Source organism: Triticum aestivum, chromosome 5D (assembly GCF_018294505.1).
Source record: "Triticum aestivum cultivar Chinese Spring chromosome 5D, IWGSC CS RefSeq v2.1, whole genome shotgun sequence".
NCBI lineage: Eukaryota > Viridiplantae > Streptophyta > Magnoliopsida > Poales > Poaceae > Triticum > Triticum aestivum.
In genome coordinates, this window is record NC_057808.1 from 286,633,646 (window position 1) to 286,655,040 (window position 21,395).

Genomic DNA, 21,395 nt, shown 5'->3' on the forward strand with positions numbered 1-21,395 from the left:
GAAATAGCCCAGTTTCTGCATGGGCTGTTAAAGGGCCTAAAGTTAAACCGGGCCGACAACGTCCCATATGCACCACGGGCTGCTAACAGGCTGAAACTATTATCGGGCCAAACTGGTTAACGGGCATTTAACTGGCTGAAATACAAACTTGTCCTAGAATGGGCCCAAAAGAACAGTGGCATGTTAACGGGTCTGATCTAATATGGGCCGTAATTTGGCCCAAAACACGGCAGGCTGTGAACGGGCCTGACCTGCTATGAACCTCAATTTGGCCCAAAACATGGCAGGCTGTTAACGGGCCAGCCCAATAGTGTTTGAAAAAACATGGTGGGCCTTTAGCTGGGCCAGCCTTTTCACCGGAATGGGCCTCTGTTGGGTCATGACATGTGTCAACGTATCATAGGCGCCTCCTGTCCAATGAGTGGATGACATCTGTCCCAACGGTGAGCAAACACGTGTTTCCTCCGGCCACTGAGAATTTTACATGTGGAAAATCCCCATTGGTCCGGGCTGTTAACGGGTTATCCAATCCAAAACCGGACCCAATAGCTTAACAGCGACTCATTACGGTCGATGCCACGTGTCGGTCACCCTTGACGAAAGCACTTCTATGACGCGCGATTTACCGTCATGGAAGTGGACACTTCCGTGATGATAATTTTGGTAATGTCATGGAACACTTCTACAACAGCACAGGTATGGCTATCTCTATTCTGTCATAAAATCGTCATGGATGTCCATGCATGACAGAAAACGTGACCTACTGTGGCAAACACGTATCATCACGGAAGTGTATTTTTTTTGTAGTGTCATGCCATGCTTAAGTAGCTAGGAGTGGATAATGATTTATCTTGGATGTCAACATTGTGTTAAAATTATTGTGATGTAGTATGATGATATGGTATCGTCCTCCGAATGTTCGAGTGGCTTGACTTGGCACATGTTCATGCATGTAGTTGAATCAGAACAACATAGCCTCTATGATATTTATGTTCATGGTGTTTTGATGAGGACATTAATACCATTGTTACACCCACAGCCCCAGCTACTATACATATTGGACCAATTACTAGAGCTCACGCATGCCAATTATATTACCAGGTACTTTCGTTTCTTGGTAATGATTCTAATGTTCATGAGAATATGGTGCTGCCTAAATTGGATACATTTGTTTTGCTTACAAATGAAGGGCCTAGCTTGGAGAAGGATGAACATTGGAGCAAGAACAGGCATGAAGATGATGGCATGCGCAAGGGAAACAAGAACGGAGTTTCAAGTGATGATTTCAATACTTTGAAGCCACCGTAATGAGTGCATGAAGGCTTGGACGAAATATACAAGATGCCACTTCACAACTTTCGTCCAGAGGCTATTATAGGTGCTGTGTCACCTTATTATTGGGCCAGGCCCATGTAATTTCGAAATACATAAGTATAAGCTGTTTTTAGAGTCTGTATGTGTGGGGAAACATAGTTAGGGTTGGTTTCGGACCCCTCCTACAAGGGGTCACGAAATTCCCCTACTCCTCCATATATACAGCCCTTAGGGCGTCGTTCAGACTTTGGGTTTTGTTTAGATTAAAAGTTTGCCATAGCTGCAACTTTGCGTACTTCGTTTGTGTTCAACAACTAGACCAAGATGTCACAGAACCCCACCTTGATCAATAAAGCTTTCATCTTATATTCGCAATATCTAGATTGCAATCTCACTTTCTTGCTTGTTCTTCATTTGCTTGCAGGAAATAGACCCTCGTGGTCAGGTTGATCATGCTCCGGCATGGTCAATAACCCCTCGGAAGTTGGTTTAGCGATTGCTAAGGCGCGACGTCTCGCACGTTCGTAGTCGGATCGCCAAGGTCGACTCCCACAGAAAATGATAGCTATCTCATCGAAACATCGGGACACCCTCGCCTCTATCAAGTGGTATCAGATTTCCAGGTTGCTCGGTGAGATTTTACAGTTTTTCGTAGTTTAGATCAAGTCTGTTCTTCATACCTATAGTCCACGAAAAAGCCAAAAAAAAAGGGTTAGTTCATCATATCCGAACCAATCTGAGCCTTTGCATATTCTTTTTAGTGTTTTGCACTGTTGAATTTGCGGTTGCATCGTCGTGTCTAGTTGCTGGTCTTAGTGTCTAGTCCTTCAGAGTTTCGAGTTCTGTTCACAAGTGGTCACGCCGCCGCCGCACCATCGTCATCACCACTGCCATATACCACTATCGTCATCACCGCTGCCATATACCACCATCGTCATCACCGCTGCCATATACCACCATCGTCGTCACCGCTGCCATATACCACCATCGTCATCACCGCTCCCATATGCCACATATTCACCGCCATCACGATAATCCGAGTCCACCTCCATCACAGATCCGCCACCAGACCGTGTTCCACTGCCCTACATGTATCCGCCACCAGTCCGAGTTTCCACCAGATTCATCTCCGCCACCAGTCCTAGTCCAAGTCCAGTATTTGTTCCTTTGTTTTCGATTTCCAGATCACTCCATACTCCGAGTCATGACCAAGTCGGACTCCCCAACTTTAGTGCTACCTGCAGTAGAAAAATAGTTCCAGTTTAAAAAAACTAAGTCTGGAAATTTCTGGCTAGGCAATTTTTAGACCATTTGTAGACTTTTTCAAAAACAATTGTTGCGGAGCAAAAAAAAGTGCAAAAAAGTTAAAAAAAGAAGAAGAGAGATTCAGAGTGTGATCCTCCCTTGTTTACGTGCTGCGCTGTGATTTTGTTAGTGTTCTAGGCTCGCATCTCTAGCACGGTCTAGCCTAGGACCAGCACAGTACCGTCGTTGTGCATGTATTCAACTTTGCATCTCTGATCACTGAACTGATTATTGTTGGCCCTTTTTGCTACCATATTATAAGCCTCCCGGCTCCACATACATCTACGTCGTGCGTTTTACTCTCCCTGGTAATCGCTCTATCCAAGCTTTGAGAGTTTTTGACTACAACGGTTGCCGATTGATACGTCTTCAATGCATCTATAATTTTTGATTGTTCCATGCTATTATATTATTCATTTTGGATATTTTATATGCATTAATATGCTATTTTATATTATTTTTGGGACTAACCTATTAACCTAGAGCCCAGTGCCAGTTCCTATTTTTTCCTTGTTTTTGAGTTTCGCAGAAAAGGAATAGCAAACGGAGCCCAAACGGTATGAAACCTTCGCGACGATTTTTCTTGGACCAGAACACAACCAGGAGACTTAGAGATGAAGTCGGAGGAGCCACGAGGCGGCCACAAGGACGGAGGGCATGCCCAAGGGGGTAGGGCACGCCCCCACCCTTATGGGCCCCCCGTGACCCTCCAGGCCTAATTCGTTCACCTATATATTCCCAAATATCCACAAACCTGCACAGGCATCTATGAAAACACTTTTCCACCGCCGTAACCTTCTGTACCCGTGAAATCTCATCTAGGGACCTTTTTCGGCACCCTGCCGGAGGGGGATTCGATCACGGAGGGCTTCTACATCAACTCTATTGCCCTTCCGATGAAGCATGAGTAGTTTACCACAGACCTATGGGTCCATAGCTAGTAGCTAGATGGCTTCTTCTCTCTCTTTGATTCTCAATACCGTGTTCTCCTCGATGTTCTTGGAGATCTAATCGATGTAATACTTTTTTGCGGTGTGTTTGTCGAGATCCGATTAATTGTGGATTTATTATCAGCTTATCTATGAATATTATTTGAATCTTCTCTGAATTCTTTTATGCATGATTTGATATCTTTGTAAATCTCTTCGATCTATCGGTTTGGTTTGGCCAACTAGATTGGTTTTTCTTGCAATGGGAGAAGTGCTTAACTTTGGGTTCAATCTTGCGATGTCCTTTCCTAGTGACAGTAGGGCAGCAAGGCACGTATTGTATTGTTGCCATCGAGGATAAAAAAGATGGGGTTTTTCATCATATTGCTTGAGTTAATTCCTCTACATCATGTCACCTTACTTAATGCCTTACTCTGTTCTTCATGAACTTAGTACTCTAGAAGCAGGCAGGAGTCAGTCGATGTGTGGAGTAATAGTAGTAGATGCAGAATTGTTTCGGTCTAATTGACGCGAATGTGATGCCTATATTCATGATCATTGCCTTAGATATCGTCATAACTTTGCGCTTTTCCATCAATTGCTCGGCAGTAATTTGTTCACCCACCGTATTATTTGCTATCTTGAGAGAAGCCTCTAGCGAAACCTATGCCCCCGGGCCTATTTTCCATAATATTAGTTTCTGATCTACTATTTTTGCAATCTTTTACTTTCCGATCTATAAACCAAAAATAGCAAAAATATTTACTTCACTGTTTATCTATCTCTATCAGATCTCACTTTTGCAAGTAACCGTGAAGGGATTGACAACCCCTTTATCGCGTTGGGTGCAAGTTGTTTGATTGCTTGTGCAGGTATTAGGTGATTTGTGCGTTGTCTCCTACTGGATTGATACCTTGGTTCTCAAACTAAGGGAAATAGTTATCTCTACTTTGCTGCATCACCCTTTCCTCTTCAAGGGAAAAACCAACGCAAGCTCAAGAAGTAGCAGGAAGAATTTCTGGCACCGTTGCCAGGGAGATCTACGCCAAGTCAAGACATACCAAGTACCCATCATAAACTCTCATCTCTTGCATTACATTATTCGCCATTCGCCTCTCGTTTTCCTCTCCCCCACTTCTAAAACTATTTTCCAAAAGATTTTCCTTTTCTTCTCCCCTCTTCTGTTCATCTTCTTCGTTTGCTTTTTGTGTGCTCGTGTGTTGGATTGCTTCCTTTGTCACGATGGCTCAAGAGAATACCAATTGTGTCACTTTTCCAACACCAATAACAATGATTTTATTAGTACTCTGATTGCTCCCGCCACTAGTGTGTAATCTTATGAAATTAATGCCACTTTGCTGAATCTTGTTATGAAAGATCAATTTTCCGGCCTTCCTAGTAAAGATGTCGCATCCCATCTTAATAGTTTCGTTGAGTTATGTGATATGCAAAAGAAAAAAGATGTGGATAATGATATTGCTAAATTGAAGCTATTTCCATTCTCACTACGAGATCGTGCTAAAATTTGGTTTTCATCTTTGCCTGAAAATAGTATTGATTCATGGAATAAGTGTAAAGATGCTTTTATTTCCAAATATTTTCCTCCCGCTAAGATCATCTCTCTTAGGAACGATATTATGAATTTTATGCAACTTGATCATGAACATGTTGCACAATCTTGGGAGAGGATGAAATTGATGATACGAAATTGCCCTACTCATGGTTCGAATTTATGGATAATTATACAAAAAAATTATGCCAGATTGAATTTTGCTTCTAAAAATCTTTTAGATTCGGCCATGGGAGGTACTTTTATGGAAATTACTTTAGGAGAAGCTACTAAACTCCTAGATAATATTATGGTTAATTATTCTCAATGGCATACCGAAAGATCTTCCACTAGTAAAAAAGTGCATGCGATTGAAGAGATTAATGTTTTGAGCAGAAAGATGGATGAGCTTATGAAATTATTTTCTAGCAGGAGTGCTTATATTGATCCTAATGATATGCCTTTGTCTACTTTGTTGAAAATAATAATGAATCTGCGGATGTGAATTTTGTTGGTAGGAACAATTTTGGTAATAACGCGTATAGAGGTAATTTTAATCCTAGGCCGTTTCCTAGTAATTCCTCTAATAATTATGGTAATTCCTACAACAATTCTTATGGAAATTATAATAATATGCCCTCTGATTTTGAGAATAGTGTTAAAGAATTTATGAGTTCGCAAAAGAATTTCAATGCTTTGATTGAAGAAAAATTGCTTAAGATTGATGATTTGGCTAGGAACATGGATAGAATTTCTCTTGATGTTGATTCTTTGAAACTTAGATCTATTCCACCCAAGCATGATATTAATGAGTCTCTCAAGGCTATGAGAATTTCCATTGATGAGTGCAAGAAAGAACCGCTAAGATGCGTGCTAAACGACATTGGTTTGTAAAAACATGTCCTTCTAGTTTCTGTGAAAATAAAGATGAAGATCTTAAAGTGATTGATGTGACTCCTATTGAATCTTTGTTTTCCAATATAAATCTTGATAAAGATGGGACTGGAGATGAGTCAACTTTAGTTAAAAGGCGTCCCAATGATTCGGAGTTTTTAGATCTTGATGCAAAAATTGATAAAAGTGGGATTGGAGAGGTCAAAACTTTAAGTAGCAATGAACCCACTCTTTTGGATTTCAAGGAATTTAATTATGATAATTGTTCTTTAATAGATTGTATTTCCTTGCTGCAATCCATGTTGAATTCTCCTCACGCTTAGAATCAAAACAAAGCTTTTACTAAACATATCATTGATGATATGATGCAATCTTTTGAAGAAAAGCTTGAATTGGAAGTTTCTATCCCTAGAAAACTTTATGATGAGTGGGAACCTACTATTAAGATTAATATTAAAGATTATGAGTGCCATGCTTTGTGTGATTTGGGTGCTAGTGTTTCCATGATTCCAAAAACTTTATGTGATGTGCATGGTTGATGATTGTTCTTTAAATTTGCGTCTTGCGGATTCCACTATTAAGAAACCTATGAGAAGGATTAATGATGTTCTTATTGTTGCAAATAGGAATTATGTGCCCATAGATTTCATTATTCTTGATATAGATTGCAATCCTACATGTCCTATTATTCTTGGAGACCTTTCCTTAGAACGATTGGTTGAATTATTGATATGAAAGAAGGAAACATTAGATTTCAATTTCCGTTAAGGAAGGGCATGGAACACTTTCAAAGAAAGAAAATTAAATTGCTATATGAATCTAATATGAGATCTACTTATGGATTGCATACCAAAGATGACAATACCTAGATATATTCGTGTTTTTATGCCTAGCTAGGGGCGTTAAACAATAGCGCTTGTTGGGAGGCAACCCAATTTTATTTTTGTTATTTGCATTTTTCTCCTGTTTTGCAATAAATAATTCATCTAGCCTCTGGATAGATGTGGTTTTGTATTTTAATTAGTGTTTGTGCCAAGTAAGACCTTTGGGATGGCTTACGGTGATAGTTGTTCTGGTCTTGCTGAAAAACAGAAACTTTTGCGCCCACGAAAATAATTTTCACAATTCACAGAAGCCTACTTTTGATCTGATTATTTTTCAAAAGATTGGTACACAAATTCCCCAGGTTGTCCTAATTTTTCAGAATTTTTGGAGTTACAGAAGATTTGAGAGTTACAGATTACTAAAGACCGTTCTGTTTTTAACAGATTCTGTTTTCTATGTGTTGTTTGCTTATTTTGATGAATCTGTGGGTAGTATCGGGGGGGTATGAACCATTGAAAAGTTGGAATACAGTAGATATTACACCAATACAAATAAAGAATGAGTTCACAACAGTACCAAAAGTGATGATTTATTTTCTTATACTAACGGAGCTTATGAGATTTTCTGTTGAGTTTTGTGTTGTGAAGTTTTCAAATTTTTGGTAAGGATTTGATGGACTATGGAATAAGGAGTGGCAAGAGCCTAAGCTTGGGGATGCACAAGGCACCCCAAGGTAATATTCAAGGGCAACCACGAGCCTAAGCTTGGGGATGCCCCAGAAGCAATCCCCTCTTTCTTCTTCGTCTATCGGTAACTTTACTTGAGGCTATATTTGTATTCACCACATGATATGTGTTTTGCTTGGAGCGTCTTGTATGATTTGAGTCTTTGCTTTTTAGTTTGCCTCAATCATCCTTGCTGTACACACCTTTTGAGAGGGACACGCATGAATCGTGATTTATTAGAATACTCTACGTGCTTCACTTATATCTTTTGACTTACGCAATTTTGCTCTAGTGCTTCACTTATATCTTTTTAGAGCACGGCGGTGGTTTTATTTTATAGAAATTGTTGAACTCTCATGCTTCACTTATATTATTTTGAGTATTTAAACAACATGGTAATTTGCTTTGGTTATAAATTTAGTCCTAATATGATAGGCATCCAAGAGGGATATAATAAAAACTTTCATATAAAGTGCATTGAATACTATGAGAAGTTTGATTCCTTATGATTGTTTTGAGATATAGAGATGGTAATATTAGAGTCATGCTAGTGAGTAATTGTGAATTTGATAAATACTTATGTTAAAGTTTGTGATTCCCATAGCATGCACGTATGGTGAACCGTTATGTGATGAAGTCGGAGCATGATTTATTTATTGATTGTCTTCCTTATGAGTGGCGGTCGGGGACGAGCGATGGTCTTTTCCTACCAATCTATCCCCCTAGGAGCATGCGTGTAGTACTTCATTTCGATAACTAATAGATTTTCGCAATAAGTATGTGAGTTCTTAATGACTAATGATGAGTCCATGGATTATACGCACTCTCACCCTTCCACCATTGCTAGCCTCTCTAGTGCCGCGCAACTTCCGCCGGTACCATACACCCACCATATACCTTCCTCAAAACAGCCACCAGACCTACCTATTATGGCATTTCCATAGCCATTCCGAGATATATTGCCATGCAACTTTCCACCGTTCCATTTATTATGACATGTCCCATCATTGTCATATTGCTTTGCATGATCATGTAGTTGACATCGTATTTGTGGCAAAGCCACCGTTCATAATTCTCTCATACATGTCACTCTTGATTCATTGCACATCCTGGTACACTACCGGAGGCATTCATATATAGTCATATTTTGTTCTAAGTATCGAGTTGTAATTCTTGAGTTGTAAGCAAATAAAAGTGTGATGATCTTCATTATTAGAGAATTGTCCCATGTGAGGAAAGGATGATGGAGACTATGATTCCCCCACAAGTTGAGATGAGACTTCGGACCAAAAAAAGAGGCCAAAAAATGAGAGAAGGGCCAAATAAAAAAATGAGAGAAAAGAGAGAAGGGACAATGTTACTATCCTTTTACCACACTTGTGCTTCAAAGTAGCACCATGATCTTCATGATAGACAGTCTCCTATGTTGTCACTTTCATATACTAATGGGAATTTTTCATTATAGAACTTGGCTTGTATATTCCAATGATGGGCTTCCTCAAATTGCCCTAGGTCTTCGTGAGCAAGCGAGTTGGATGCACACCCACTTAGTTTTCTTTTGAGCTTTCCTAAACTTATAGCTCTAGTGCATCCGTTGCATGGCAATCCCTACTCACTCACATTGATATCTATTGATGGGCATCTCCATAGCCCGTTGATACGCCTAGTTCATGTTAGACCGTCTTCTTATTTTTGTCTTCTCCACAACCACCATATTCTATTCTACCTATAGTGCTATGTCCATGGCTCACGCTCATGTATTGCGTGAAAATTGAAAAAGTTTGAGAACATCAAAAGTATGAAACAATTGCTTGGCTTGTCATCGGGGTTGTGCATGATTTAAATATTTTGTTTGATGAAGATGGAGCATAGCCAAACTATATGATTTTGTAGGGATAAGCTTTCTTTCACCATGTTATTTTGAGAAGACATAATTGCCTTTTGAAGTATTATTGTTTTTATGTCAATATTAAACTTTTCTTTTGAATCTTATCGATCTGAACATTCATGCCACAATAAAGAAAATTACACGGATAAATATGTCGGGTAGCATTCCACATCAAAAATTATGTTTTTATCATTTACCTACTCGAGGACGATTTAAATATTTTGTTTGATGAAGATGGAGCATAGCCAAACTATATGATTTTGTAGGGATAAGCTTTCTTTCCCCATGTTATTTTGAGAAGACATAATTGCCTTGTTAGTATGCTTGAAGTATTATTGTTTTTATGTCAATATTAAACTTTTCTTTTGAATCTTATCGATCTGAACATTCATGCCACAATAAAGAAAATTACACGGATAAATATGTCGGGTAGCATTCCACATCAAAAATTCTGTTTTTATCATTTACCTACTCGAGGACGAGCAGGAATTAAGTTTGGGGATGCTTGATACGTGATACGTCTCCAACGTATCTATAATTTATGAAGTATTCCTGCCATGTTTACAACAATTTTATATGGTTTTGGTATGATTCGCATGAAACTAACCTGGACTGACGTTGTTTTCAGCAGAACTACCGCCGTGTTGTTTTTTGTGCAGAAATGAAAGTTCTCCAAATGAGCCGAAACTTTTTGAAGATTTTTTTGGAACAAAAGAGACCCCCGAAGCTTCATGGAAAGACCAAAAGGTGAAGGAGTAGGGCACAAGACACCGGGGCGCGCCAAGGGGCCCAGGCGCGTCCCGGTGGGTTGTGCTCACCTCGAGGCCCATCTTCGCGTGAAACCAACGCCAGAAATCCTATAAATAAAGAAACACCCAGAAATAACCCTAGATCAGAAGTTCCGCTGCCACAAGCCTCTGTAGCCATGAAAAACCAATATAGACCCCATTCCGGCACTCCGCCGGAGGGGGAAATCATCACCGGTGGCCATCTTCATCATCCTGGCGGCCACCATGATGAGGAGGGAGTAGTCCACCCTCGGGGCTGAGGCTTTGTACCAGTAGCTATGTGTTTAATCTCTCTCTCGTGTTCTTGAGATGTCACGATCTTGATGTATCGCGGGCTTTGTTAACATAGTTGGATCATATGGTGTTTTCCCCTCTCTATCTTGTTGTGAATTGAGTTTTCCCTTTGAGATTTTGTTTTATCTGATTGAATGCTTTTATCGATTTGAGAGCACTTCATATATGGCTTGCATATGAATACCCGTGGTGACAATGGGGTATTATATTGATTCACTTGAGATATGTTTTGGCACTCAACTCATGGATTCCCGAGCTGACATTGGGGCAATCTATGCATAAGGGTTGATGCAAGTCGGTGTACAAAAGTAGGGGCTCTCCTTTTGACCGCTTTACTTGTGCACAGGCAGTCGGAACCGCGCGCCACGGCCGCACATAGCAGGGCAAAGGAGGGAAGCCGGAGAGGAGCCAAAGCACAAGAAGCCCAAGGCAACGCCAAGGCCAAGAACACAAAGGACAAAAGGGCGGAGCAGGTTCCCCCAGCAAGACCCTTGCCGGGGCAACCTCGGCAGCCCCGGCAAGGGCCTTGCCGGGGCAGCACGCCCGACGCCAAAAGAGTGAGCCACCCTTGAGCCCACGGGTTCCAACTCAACCAATTATATTGGAACTAGGGCTTGGGAGGCACCTCCGTGGTGGCATGCAGATCTTTGTCAAGACCATAGAGATGTGAGATCAGATGAGAACCAGAAGACGGCGACCCTCGGCGGTATCCTTGCCGAGGAGATCCACAAGACCCCCGGTAAGCACCTTGCCGGGGACGACTGCGACGCCATGGCAAGACCCTTGCCGAGGGCGTCAGCGGGGCCACAGCCAGGCCCGCATCGGCCAAGACTCCACTGCCGTCCCCAAGCAGCTGCTAGCTCAACTAGCTGTGCAGGCACCTGTGTGGCGACAGGCGGCCTCTAAGCCAACTCAGCAAGCACCTGCGTGGTGACATGCAGATCTTCGTGAAGACCCTACCACTGCGCCACCTCAGCTGCCTGCCTGCCTACATGGCGCCGCATGCATCGCTGGCCAGGGTGCGTGTCAAAGCGAAGAGGAGCGGCGACGGACGGGACGGGCCTCGCTCCCGTCCCCGATAAAGCTAGGGGACACCTAAGCGATGCATTAAATGCGTCTTGTCCTTGAATACGGGTGATAAGCTCATAGTACTGTAGGCCTTTCCACCTCCTGTCTGCCACTGTGGCAGCCCCTTTCGACTATAAAAGGAGGCCTATGGCGTACTGGAGGAGGATTCGGCTCTTTGGAACTACACAACCACCATAGCTAGTTCGGGAGCTCAAGAACACTCAATACATCCACCAAAGCAGGACTAGGGTTTTACGCATCCTCGCGGCCTGAACCTGGGTAAACGATCCTTGTGCTGATTGTTAATCATGCTCTTCTCACAACCCCGCGCCACGGCAACCATAGTAGGGATTCTTCTGATCCCATAGGTGTCGTTTCCCACCGACAGCTTTGGCGCGCCAGGTAGGGGGGCGCAATTGTGAGAATCTGGTCTAGTAGTTAGCCTAGCAGTTCTTCATCGCCACGGCTTCTGGAGAAGAACACGGTCGAGAGGATGGCGCTGCCCGCATACGTGATGGGCGCCAGTTCGGCGACAAGAAAGCTAAGTCATGCGAAACTCTAAGCAATTTCCTTTTTATATTGAGGTTATTCCCCTCGGAGATCCCGTTCTTTGTATGGAAAACCTGCACGCAAAGCCCCCCCCCCCCCCCCGCGCAATTGGCAACGCCCTTGTTCTGTTTCGAGTCCACTCAACAGCTCAAGCGGCCGCGTCGAGAGTGGCAGGGTAGCCTTCCGCAATTGGCAACGCTCTTGATTCTGACTCGAGTCAAGCTCGACAGTTCGGGCGGCCGCGCTAAGGGCGGTAAGGTGGTTTGCCCGGCAGCAAGCACACCCGGCAAGCCAATGGGGATCCGTCCTCAAGACGCCGCCCTGGGTTTACGCGCCGGCGAGCCTACCCGATTAACGTAGGGTGGACATACAAAGGAAAATCGAACAGGAAAATAACATGCGTTGTATCAAAAGTGCTGCAGAGTTATATTACATCGCTTGTTGTTGCAGTTCTAACTAAAGATAAAAATCATCTTGGTTGTGAACTTGCAGCAACGAAAAGAAATGGGGTCCCTAATCCCGGCGCTAGCCCTCCACCCTCTAGATTCCGTCGATGCATCTGATGATGGGCCTGATACGCTCCTTGAGCGCCGCGATGTCTGCATCCTTCGGCAGGCTCTCCAGCGCAGCTTCGAAGTCGAGGTCAGGATTCCAGTGCGCCACCTTGGCGAGGACCTTGGTCATGGCACCCCGGTAGAGCCTCCGGGACTCATCGGCCAGAGAGGCCTCCCGGTTGGAGTGGAGCTGCTCCAGGGCCCCGAGGACACATTCGAAGAACAGGGTCAGCTTGGCGTTGGTGGTCCTGCTGCGCTCTGGGGCGTACCTCACATTTGGCATCCCCATGGCAGCCAGTTACGTGGTGATCCTGCCGGCGACGTCCTCGAGGCGGCTGATCCAGCGATTCTCGCCCTCCACGAAATCCTTGTGGCTGGCGGCTTCGTTCCTCCGCCGCAGCTTCTCGGCCTCCAGATCCTTGGCCAGGGTCTCCTCCCGAGCCTTGGACTCTGAGAGCACCTGCTTGAGGCCCTCCAGCTTCAGCTTGAGGTCTTTGATGGAGTTGTTGGCCTCAGAGAGCTCCCCGGCCCTGTTGACGACTGCGCCCTGCACCTCCGTCAGGGCGCCGTTGAGCGTGTTCTTCTCCTGGGACAGCTTCAGGGCCTGCTCCTTCAGCCCGTCCCGCTCCACCTCCAGCTCCTTCACCTTGTCACGTGAACCAGAGCCTAGGCATCGAGCGTCTCCCTGTGCCTCTGCTCCAGCTCTTGGGCCCGCTGCGCGACAAGCTTCCCCACCTCCTCGTCCTTGGCGCGGAGTTTGGCGTCGAGGTCCACCTCACGTTTGGCGAGGTCCTCCTCCTGGGAGTTCAGTGTGGCCTGATACTGGGTCCGAGCGGCCTCGGCTGCAGCGGCCAAGCCCTCCGCCGTCTCCTGGGCCTTCTCAATGTCGGCCAGCTTCATGGTGAGCTCCACGTCGCACTTGGCCAGCTCGCCCTGGGCGGCCTTCAGCTCTTCGCTAGCTTGGCGGAAGCAAGTCTGCGCCTCGGCGACGCGCACCTTGAGGTCCGCCTCCGCCTTGTCCACCGTTGCCGTCCTGGACTTGGCCTTGTCCAGGCAGGCGCGGTGGAGCGCCTGGAGTTTTCGGAAAATGGCGCCCATGGCCTGGAGAAGCCGCTCCTCCTGAGAGCCGTCGCCACCGGTGCTCGGCTCGTCGACGACCTAGAGCCCAGCGGCGGCAAGCACCTCTTCGTCGAACACCTCTCCCTCGACGGGCGCCCTGGAGCTGGACACCCCTGGGAGGTGGATGAACAGGTCGCCGGTCACACTCAGATACCTGCCGAAGCCGGAGGCAGCAGAGGAGGAAGGCTGGTCATCGACCACCTCCTCCTCGGTGGCGGCCTTGCCGGCCTCTCCGGCAGGCCCCTTGGCGGCGTCTTCGGCAGCACCCTTGGCGGACTCCTCGGCAACGACCTTCTCGGCCTCTGCCGCGGCGTCCTTGGCGACGTCCTCAATGATGGCGTCTATGTCCTCCTGGTCCGCCGATGGACGATCTGGACACCAAGAAGGGGATGAGACAAAGCCAAGACCAAGAATCAGCAAGAAAACAAAAAGAACAGGGACGAAAGGCGAGCAGCTTACCAGTGTCGGGCTGGGGAGCAGAGGTCCCCTCCCCGCCAACATTTGGCGCTGAGGCAAAGCCACTGGCGCCCGAGTTCTCCTCCCCCTCCTCCGTGTGCATGGGCTCGGTGCTTGGCGCCCTTGTCGGGGACGCCCCTCGGGGCGGCGTGGTCGATGGGGGCGGTGTGTTAGGGGTAGCCCTCTGTGGCTCCTGCTGCTGCTGTCCTCCTCCTCCGACTACGGCAAGGTCAGCACCAGGAGATCGTGCCCCCCCAACACATGTTGACGAGGGGTGAATGAGGAACTTACGCTGGGGGCTGTGCGGGGGGCTGCTGTCCGGGCTGCTCAGCACCACCAGTGGTGCCCTCGAAGTGCCCACCGGGGGCTGATCGCCCGCCGAGGCTTTGGCCTTCTTCACCCTCTGGGCAAGCGTCACCGCATCCCTGCAAAGATGAAAACAAGTCAAGACAAGCGGTACAGATTGGGGAGACGGAAATGACAGAAAATAGCAAGATGCTTACTCATCATCCACCTCATCCTCTGTTGCTTTCCTCTTCCTCCTTGGGCCGAGGGACCCGAAGTCAAAGGTGACCCCCGCGTTGACGTCCGCCGGAGGAGGGGAGGAGGGCGGAGTCTGCACGCGCTTGGATGAAGAGGAGGCAAATGCTTTCTTCTTCGCCACTACGACCTTGACGACCTTCTTCGCCGCCACGGCCCTCGTCTGACACGCGGACTCCTCCAGAGACTTTGGCCGCCGCGCGGCCTTGACGGGCCGTACCAGCTCGCCAGAGGAGGCCCGCCGCAGAACCCGTCCTCTCCCTGTGGCTGGAGAGTCGACGGCCATGGCCTCCTCCTCCTCGGCCTCCTCCTCTGACGACTCACCGACCACGTCTTCGATGAGAGGAGCCCCGGTGCCGGCGCTGCTGGCCTCCCCGGCGGCCTCCGCCCACTGGGCGAGCTCCTTCTCCTCCGCTTCCACCGCGGCCTTGTCCTCCATGCCGCCGGCGCTGCCGGCCTCCTCGGCGAGCTTCGCCTCCGCCGCCCTAGCGGTGATGTAGTCCAGCTCCACCTGGGAGGTGTCCTGGACGAGCCACGACTCGGCGGTGACGTACCCCTCGTGCAAGGTGTCGAAGAACTCCTGCACTTGGATGTCCTCCGGCTCGACCCAACTCGGGTCAAGGCCGTGCGCGTAGAAATCCGGCATCATGGCGATGATGTCGGTCCAGCATGAGTTGTTGCTCAGCGGAACCACTCCTGCCGACAACTTGAACAAGGGCCCCTTGGCGACCTTGCCGGCCTTCATGGTGGCCCTCGCAGCCTTGCCAGTCCGCTCGACCTTGCCATCGTGGTTCACGTCGAGCTGGAAGAGCTGCTGGCAGAGATGGGCGTGCCTCATCACCGTGAGGTTGTGGTCGAGGATGGGGCGGAGCCTCATGATGTCAGCGGCGTTCGTGAAGAGCTAGGCCGGCCTCCCCTTGTTATGCAGCGGAGCGATTCGGCGGCCGATGAAATCTGCCCCGATCATCTCGAGGGTGAGCCCGGCCTCGGTGAGGCGGAGAATCCTGGTGGTGGCGACCGTAAGCTTCGCATCGTCAGCATCGACATCGCTCTAATTGCTTCTGCGGACCGGCGGCTCCTTGCGGACCCGACAAAAGTCCGGCGGGTCCTTCTCCTCAATCCAGCACCACCGGCCCCGCCATTCTTCCCACCTCTCCTTCATGGCGCCCTCCGGGTACGCCCCCTTGGACCTTGGGATCCAGGTGACGGAACCAGAAATGGCGCCCCCCGGTTGGATCCGAGGGGAGAAGTAGTGGCAGAAGGGCGCCATGTTGGGATGCACCCCGGCGAAGCCCTCGCAGAGGTGTGCGAAAAGATTCATGAACACCACGGCATTTGGAGTAAAATCCAAAAGGTGGAAGCCGTAGGTGTGCATGACGTCGCTGAAGAAATCAGAGAAAGGGGGACAGAGCCCGCAGGAGAAGTAGTCGACAAAGAAAGGGTACCGATTTGGGGCGGCCTCGGCGCAGTTGGCGGGGATGTCGCGCGTGGCTGGATGCCCCGTTGTCTCTCCCCCCCGTCTTCACCCCCCATAGGGGCTTGAAGTAACCCCGCAGTTCGATCGCGTCGACCGTCGAGGGGAAGTAGGCGAGCTGCGTCCGCTGAGCCGCCAGCGCACTCTCCGGCGGCTCCGTCGCTCCGGCGTCCTTGGCCACTCCCTTGCCCTTGGTGGATTTGGGCGCCATGGCGGCTGGGGGAGCAAGAGACAAAGGACGGCGGAGACGCAGCGGCGGCGAGCGAAGGCAAGAACCCGAGTAGGAGGAATAAAGGGGGCAGCGGCTCTGAGATTGGAGAAGACGCAGAGAAGGGGGTAAAGTGAGCAGCGCGCCCGCGGTTATTCCTTTTTACGGGGAAGGCGTGGGCTGCATCCTTTCCCCATTAACTGCGATGTGATGCATGCATGCGAGAACTGCCCCACGCATGCCCCCCACGTCACGCACGACCCCCCATGTCGCGCGTTCAACGCGAGTCGTGGGGAAGCGCAGCGGACGAAGAGTTACCGCGGTAAGAATCCGCCCCGCCTGCCCGCGCACCGTTTTGGGCCTGGCCCAACAATGTGTCGCACTTATGTGTGGCCCAGGCCCGGGGGCTAATGTCGGTGTACAAAAGTAGGGGCTCTCCTTTTGACCCCTTTACTTGTGCATGGGTAGTCGGAGCCGCGCGCCACAGCCGCACATAGCAGGGAAAAGGTGGGAAGCCGGAGAGGAGCCAAAGAACAAGAAGCCCAAGGCAATGCCAAGGCCAAGAACACAAAGGGCAAAAGGGCGGAGCAGGTTCCCCCGGCAAGACCCTTGCCGGGGCAACCTCGGCAGCCCCGGCAAGGCGGCACGCCCGACGTCAACAGAGTGAGCCACCCTTGAGCCCACGGGTTCCAACTCAACCAATTACATTGGAACAAGGGCTCGGGAGGCACCTCCGTGGTGGTATGCAGATCTTTGTCAAGACCATAGAGATGTGAGATCAGATGAGAACCAGAAGACGGCGACCCTTGGCAGGATCCTTGCCGAGGAGATCCACAAGACCCCCGGCAAGCACCTTGCCGGGGACGACTGTGACGCCACGGCAAGACCCTTGCCGGGCCCCCGGCAAGGCCCTTGCCGAGGGTGTCAGCGGGGCCACAGCTAGGCCCGCGTCGGCCAAGACTCCACCGCCATCCCCAAGCAGCTGCTAGCTCAACCAGCTGGGCAGGCACCTGTGTGGCGACGGGCGGCCTCTACGCCAACTCAGCAAGCACCTGCGTGGTGACATGCAGATCTTCGTGAAGACCCTACCACCGCGCCACCTCAGCTGCCTGCCTGCCTACATGTCACCGCATGCATCGATGGCCAGGGTGCGTGTCGAAGCAAAGAGGAGCGGCGACGGACGGGATGGGCCTCGCTCCCGTCCCCGATAAAGCTAGGGGACACCTAAGCAACGCATTAAATGCGTCTTGTCCTGTAATACGGGCGATAAGCTCATAGTACTGTAGGCCTTTCCACCTCCTGCGTGCCACTGTGGCAGCCTCTTTCGACTATAAAAGGAGGCCCATGGCGTACTGGAGGAGGATTCGGCTCTTTGGAACTACACAACCACCATAGCTAGTTCGGGAGCTCAAGAACACTCAATACATCCACCAAAGCAGGACTAGGGTTTTGCGCAACCTCGAGGCCCGAACCTGGGTGAACGATCCTTGTGCTGACTGTTAATCCTGCTCTTCTCACAACCCCGCGCCCCGGCAACCATAGTAGGGATTCTTGTGATCCCATGGGTGTCGTTTCCCACCAACAATGCACGTTATTGTCTTTTGTTTCTCCGATATAAATCTTGGGGCACTCTTCGAGGTTCTTTGTGTTGGATTGAGTATTATGAATCTGAACTTGCTTTGGTGTTATTTTAGTGCGAACTCTTGATAGATCGATCGGAAAGAATAGCTACGTGTTATTTTAGTACGAACTCTTGATAGATCGATCGGAAAGAATAGCTTGATGTTATTGTAGTACGAACTCTTGGATAGATCGATCGGAAAGAATAGCTACAAACAATTTCTTCTTATGTTCTCCGCTAGATAGGAACTTTCGAGTGATTCATCATCGCATGTTGAGGGATGGTTATATGATCCAATTAGATTAGCATAGTTGAGAGATTGCACTAGCGAAAGTATGGACACTAAATATTGTTTTGTGCTCACTCTTTCTACTTGCTACCTTGCTGTTTTTTATTGTTATTATTACAAAAACCAATATCTACTATCCATATTACACTTGTATAACCATCTCTTCACCGAACTAGTGCACCTATACAAATTACCATTGTATTTGGTGTGTTGGGGACACAATAGACTCTTTGTTATTTGGTTGCAAGGTTGTTTGAGAGAGACCGTCTTCATCCTATGCCTCCCACAGATTGATAAACCTTAGGTCATCCACTTGAGGGAAAATTGCTAGTGCCCTACAAAACTCTACGCTTGGAGGCCCAACACGAGTCTACAAGAATAAATTTGTGTAGTAGACATCAAGCTCTTTTCTGGCGCCATTGCCGGGGAGGTTAGGTAAGCGGCACTCACACCCCGTCAACGAAGTTCTTTTCTGGCATCGTTGCCGGAGAGGTGAGTGCTTGAAGGTATATCTTTAGATCTTGCAATCAAATCTTTTAGTTTCTTGTTTTATCACTAGTTTTGTATATAAAAGGAAAACTACAAAAAAAATGGAATTGAGGTTGCCTCATATTATTCGTCTTTATCATGTCTTTCTTGAAAATGATGGAAAAGCAAAATTGTGCTCAACTGATAGAAGAAGAATTCAATAAAATGTTTGGCATAAAATCTTTGAATGACAAGCATGATTGAAATGTTATTAGTATGAATTCTATGAATATCCAGGATGCTAATGATATGCAAAGCCAGAAGCTTGGGGGTGCTATGTTTGATGAAGATGATATTTTTATTCCCCCAATTTTTGATGTGCAAATTCGTTATAATGGTAGCATTTCTCCTATTTATGATGATTATGATGATGACATGTATGCTATAGAGAATAATGGTAACCATGAAACTTGTCATCATGATTTTAATGCTCAAATTGATCATGCCAATAAAGTGTCTCATGATAGTTATTTTGTTGAGTTTGCTCCCACTACTATTCATGAGAATAAATTTGCTTATGTGGAGAGTAGCAAAAATTATATGCTTATGCATCATGAAAAGAATGCTTTATGTGATAGCTATATTTTTAATTCATTCATGATGCTACTGAATATTATTATGAGAGAAGAACATATGCTTTTACATATCATAATAATAACAAGTTTCCTCTCTATGTGTTGGAAGTTTTCAAGTTGCACTTGTTTTGCCTTCCTATGCTAGTTGATTCTTGTTCCCATAAATTGTTTGCTCACATAATCCCTATGAATAGGAAGTGGTTAGACTTGAATGTGCTTGCCATGTGTTTCATGATGCTCTTGTTATGTTTCAATTCTTATCTATTATGCGAGCATCATTGAAATCATCATGCCTAGCTAAAAGGCATTAAAGAAAAGCGCTTGTTGGGAGACAACCCAACACTTTTACCTATTGTTTCTGTGTGTTCACATGATTATGCTACTGTAGTAATCATGTTTTATTGCTTTTGTTTCAATAAAGTGCCAAGTAAGCCTTTGGGAGAGTGTGGATGATAGTTGACTTGAATCTATGCAAAAACAGAAACTTTTGCGCCCAGTCCAGGAATTTCTATAATTCGCTGGAACGTGATTTTGATTTGATATTTTTATAGATGATTTATATACAAATTGCCTAAGTTGTCCTAATTTTTCAGAACTTTTAGAGCTGCAAAACTATGAGAATCATTCAGATCATTACAGACTGTTCTGTTTTTGACAGATTCTGTTTTCAATGCTTAGTTTGCTAGTTTTCTTGTTTCTATGGCTTATATTGGTCAATATAAATTGTAGAAATGATATGCTACAGTAGGCATTGTCTGAGAACAATTACGAATCTTGTCTTTGACAGTACCAGGGTGAATGATTTGCTTTTTATCATACTAACCAATCTCACGAAGTTCCGTTAAGTTTTGTGTGATTGAAGTTTTCAAGTTTTGGGTGAGATATATCGATATGAGGAGAATAAGGAGTGACAAGACCCTAAGCTTGGAGATGCCCAAGGCACCCCAAGTTAATATCCAATGAAGATCCAAGCAACTGAGCTTGGGGATGCCGTGGAAGGCATCCCCTCTTTCGTCTCCAACATTATTGGTAACCTCACTTGGAGCTATGTTTTCATTCATCACATGATATGTATTTTGCTTGGTGCGTCATTTTATTTTGTTAGGATTTGCTTGCTGTTATTTAGAATAATGTTTTGCATCTCTTATTTCAATAAAAGTGGCAATGATAGCCTTCACCATGCTTATTTTGCAAGTATACGAGTTGCTGTTTCAAAACAGAAAGTTTGTCGCTGTTGCAAAAATTCCCCAAAAAAGTCAGAATGTGTTAAAATGCTGAATTTTTTTGCATAATAAGCTATGATAAATTTCCTACAGTGTGCTAAATTTTAAGAATTTTTGGAGTTAGGTAAGTATGATGAATACTGCACTCTTTACAGACTGTTCTGTTTAGACAGATTGCTGTTATGTTTGCATTGTTTGCATATGTTTGCTTGTTTAATTATTTTATTTGAGGATAGGAGTATTAAATATGTAGAGGAATTTATTTTGCAATGTTAAATAATAATTTTAGTGATTTTCTACAGTAGAGAATGATAAGGTTATTGCATTGATTTATACTAACTTATCTCACAAGTTCTTATTGAGTTTTGTGTGGATGAAGTTTTTAAGATTTAGGGAAAGTGTGATATAAAAGGAATTAAGGAGACACAAAAGCTCAAGCTTGGGGATGCATAAGGCATCCCAAGATAATATTTCAAGAAGTCTGAAGCATCTAAGCTTGGGGATGTCCCGGTAGGCAACCCACCTTTCTTCATCAACAATTATTAGTTAGTATCGGTTGAGCCTAAGTTTTTGCTTCTTCACATGAGTTGTGCCATTCTTAGAATTTTATTTAATCTTGTTTTGCTTTATGTTTTAATAAAATACTTAGATCCGAAAGTCTTTAAATAAGACAGAGTCCT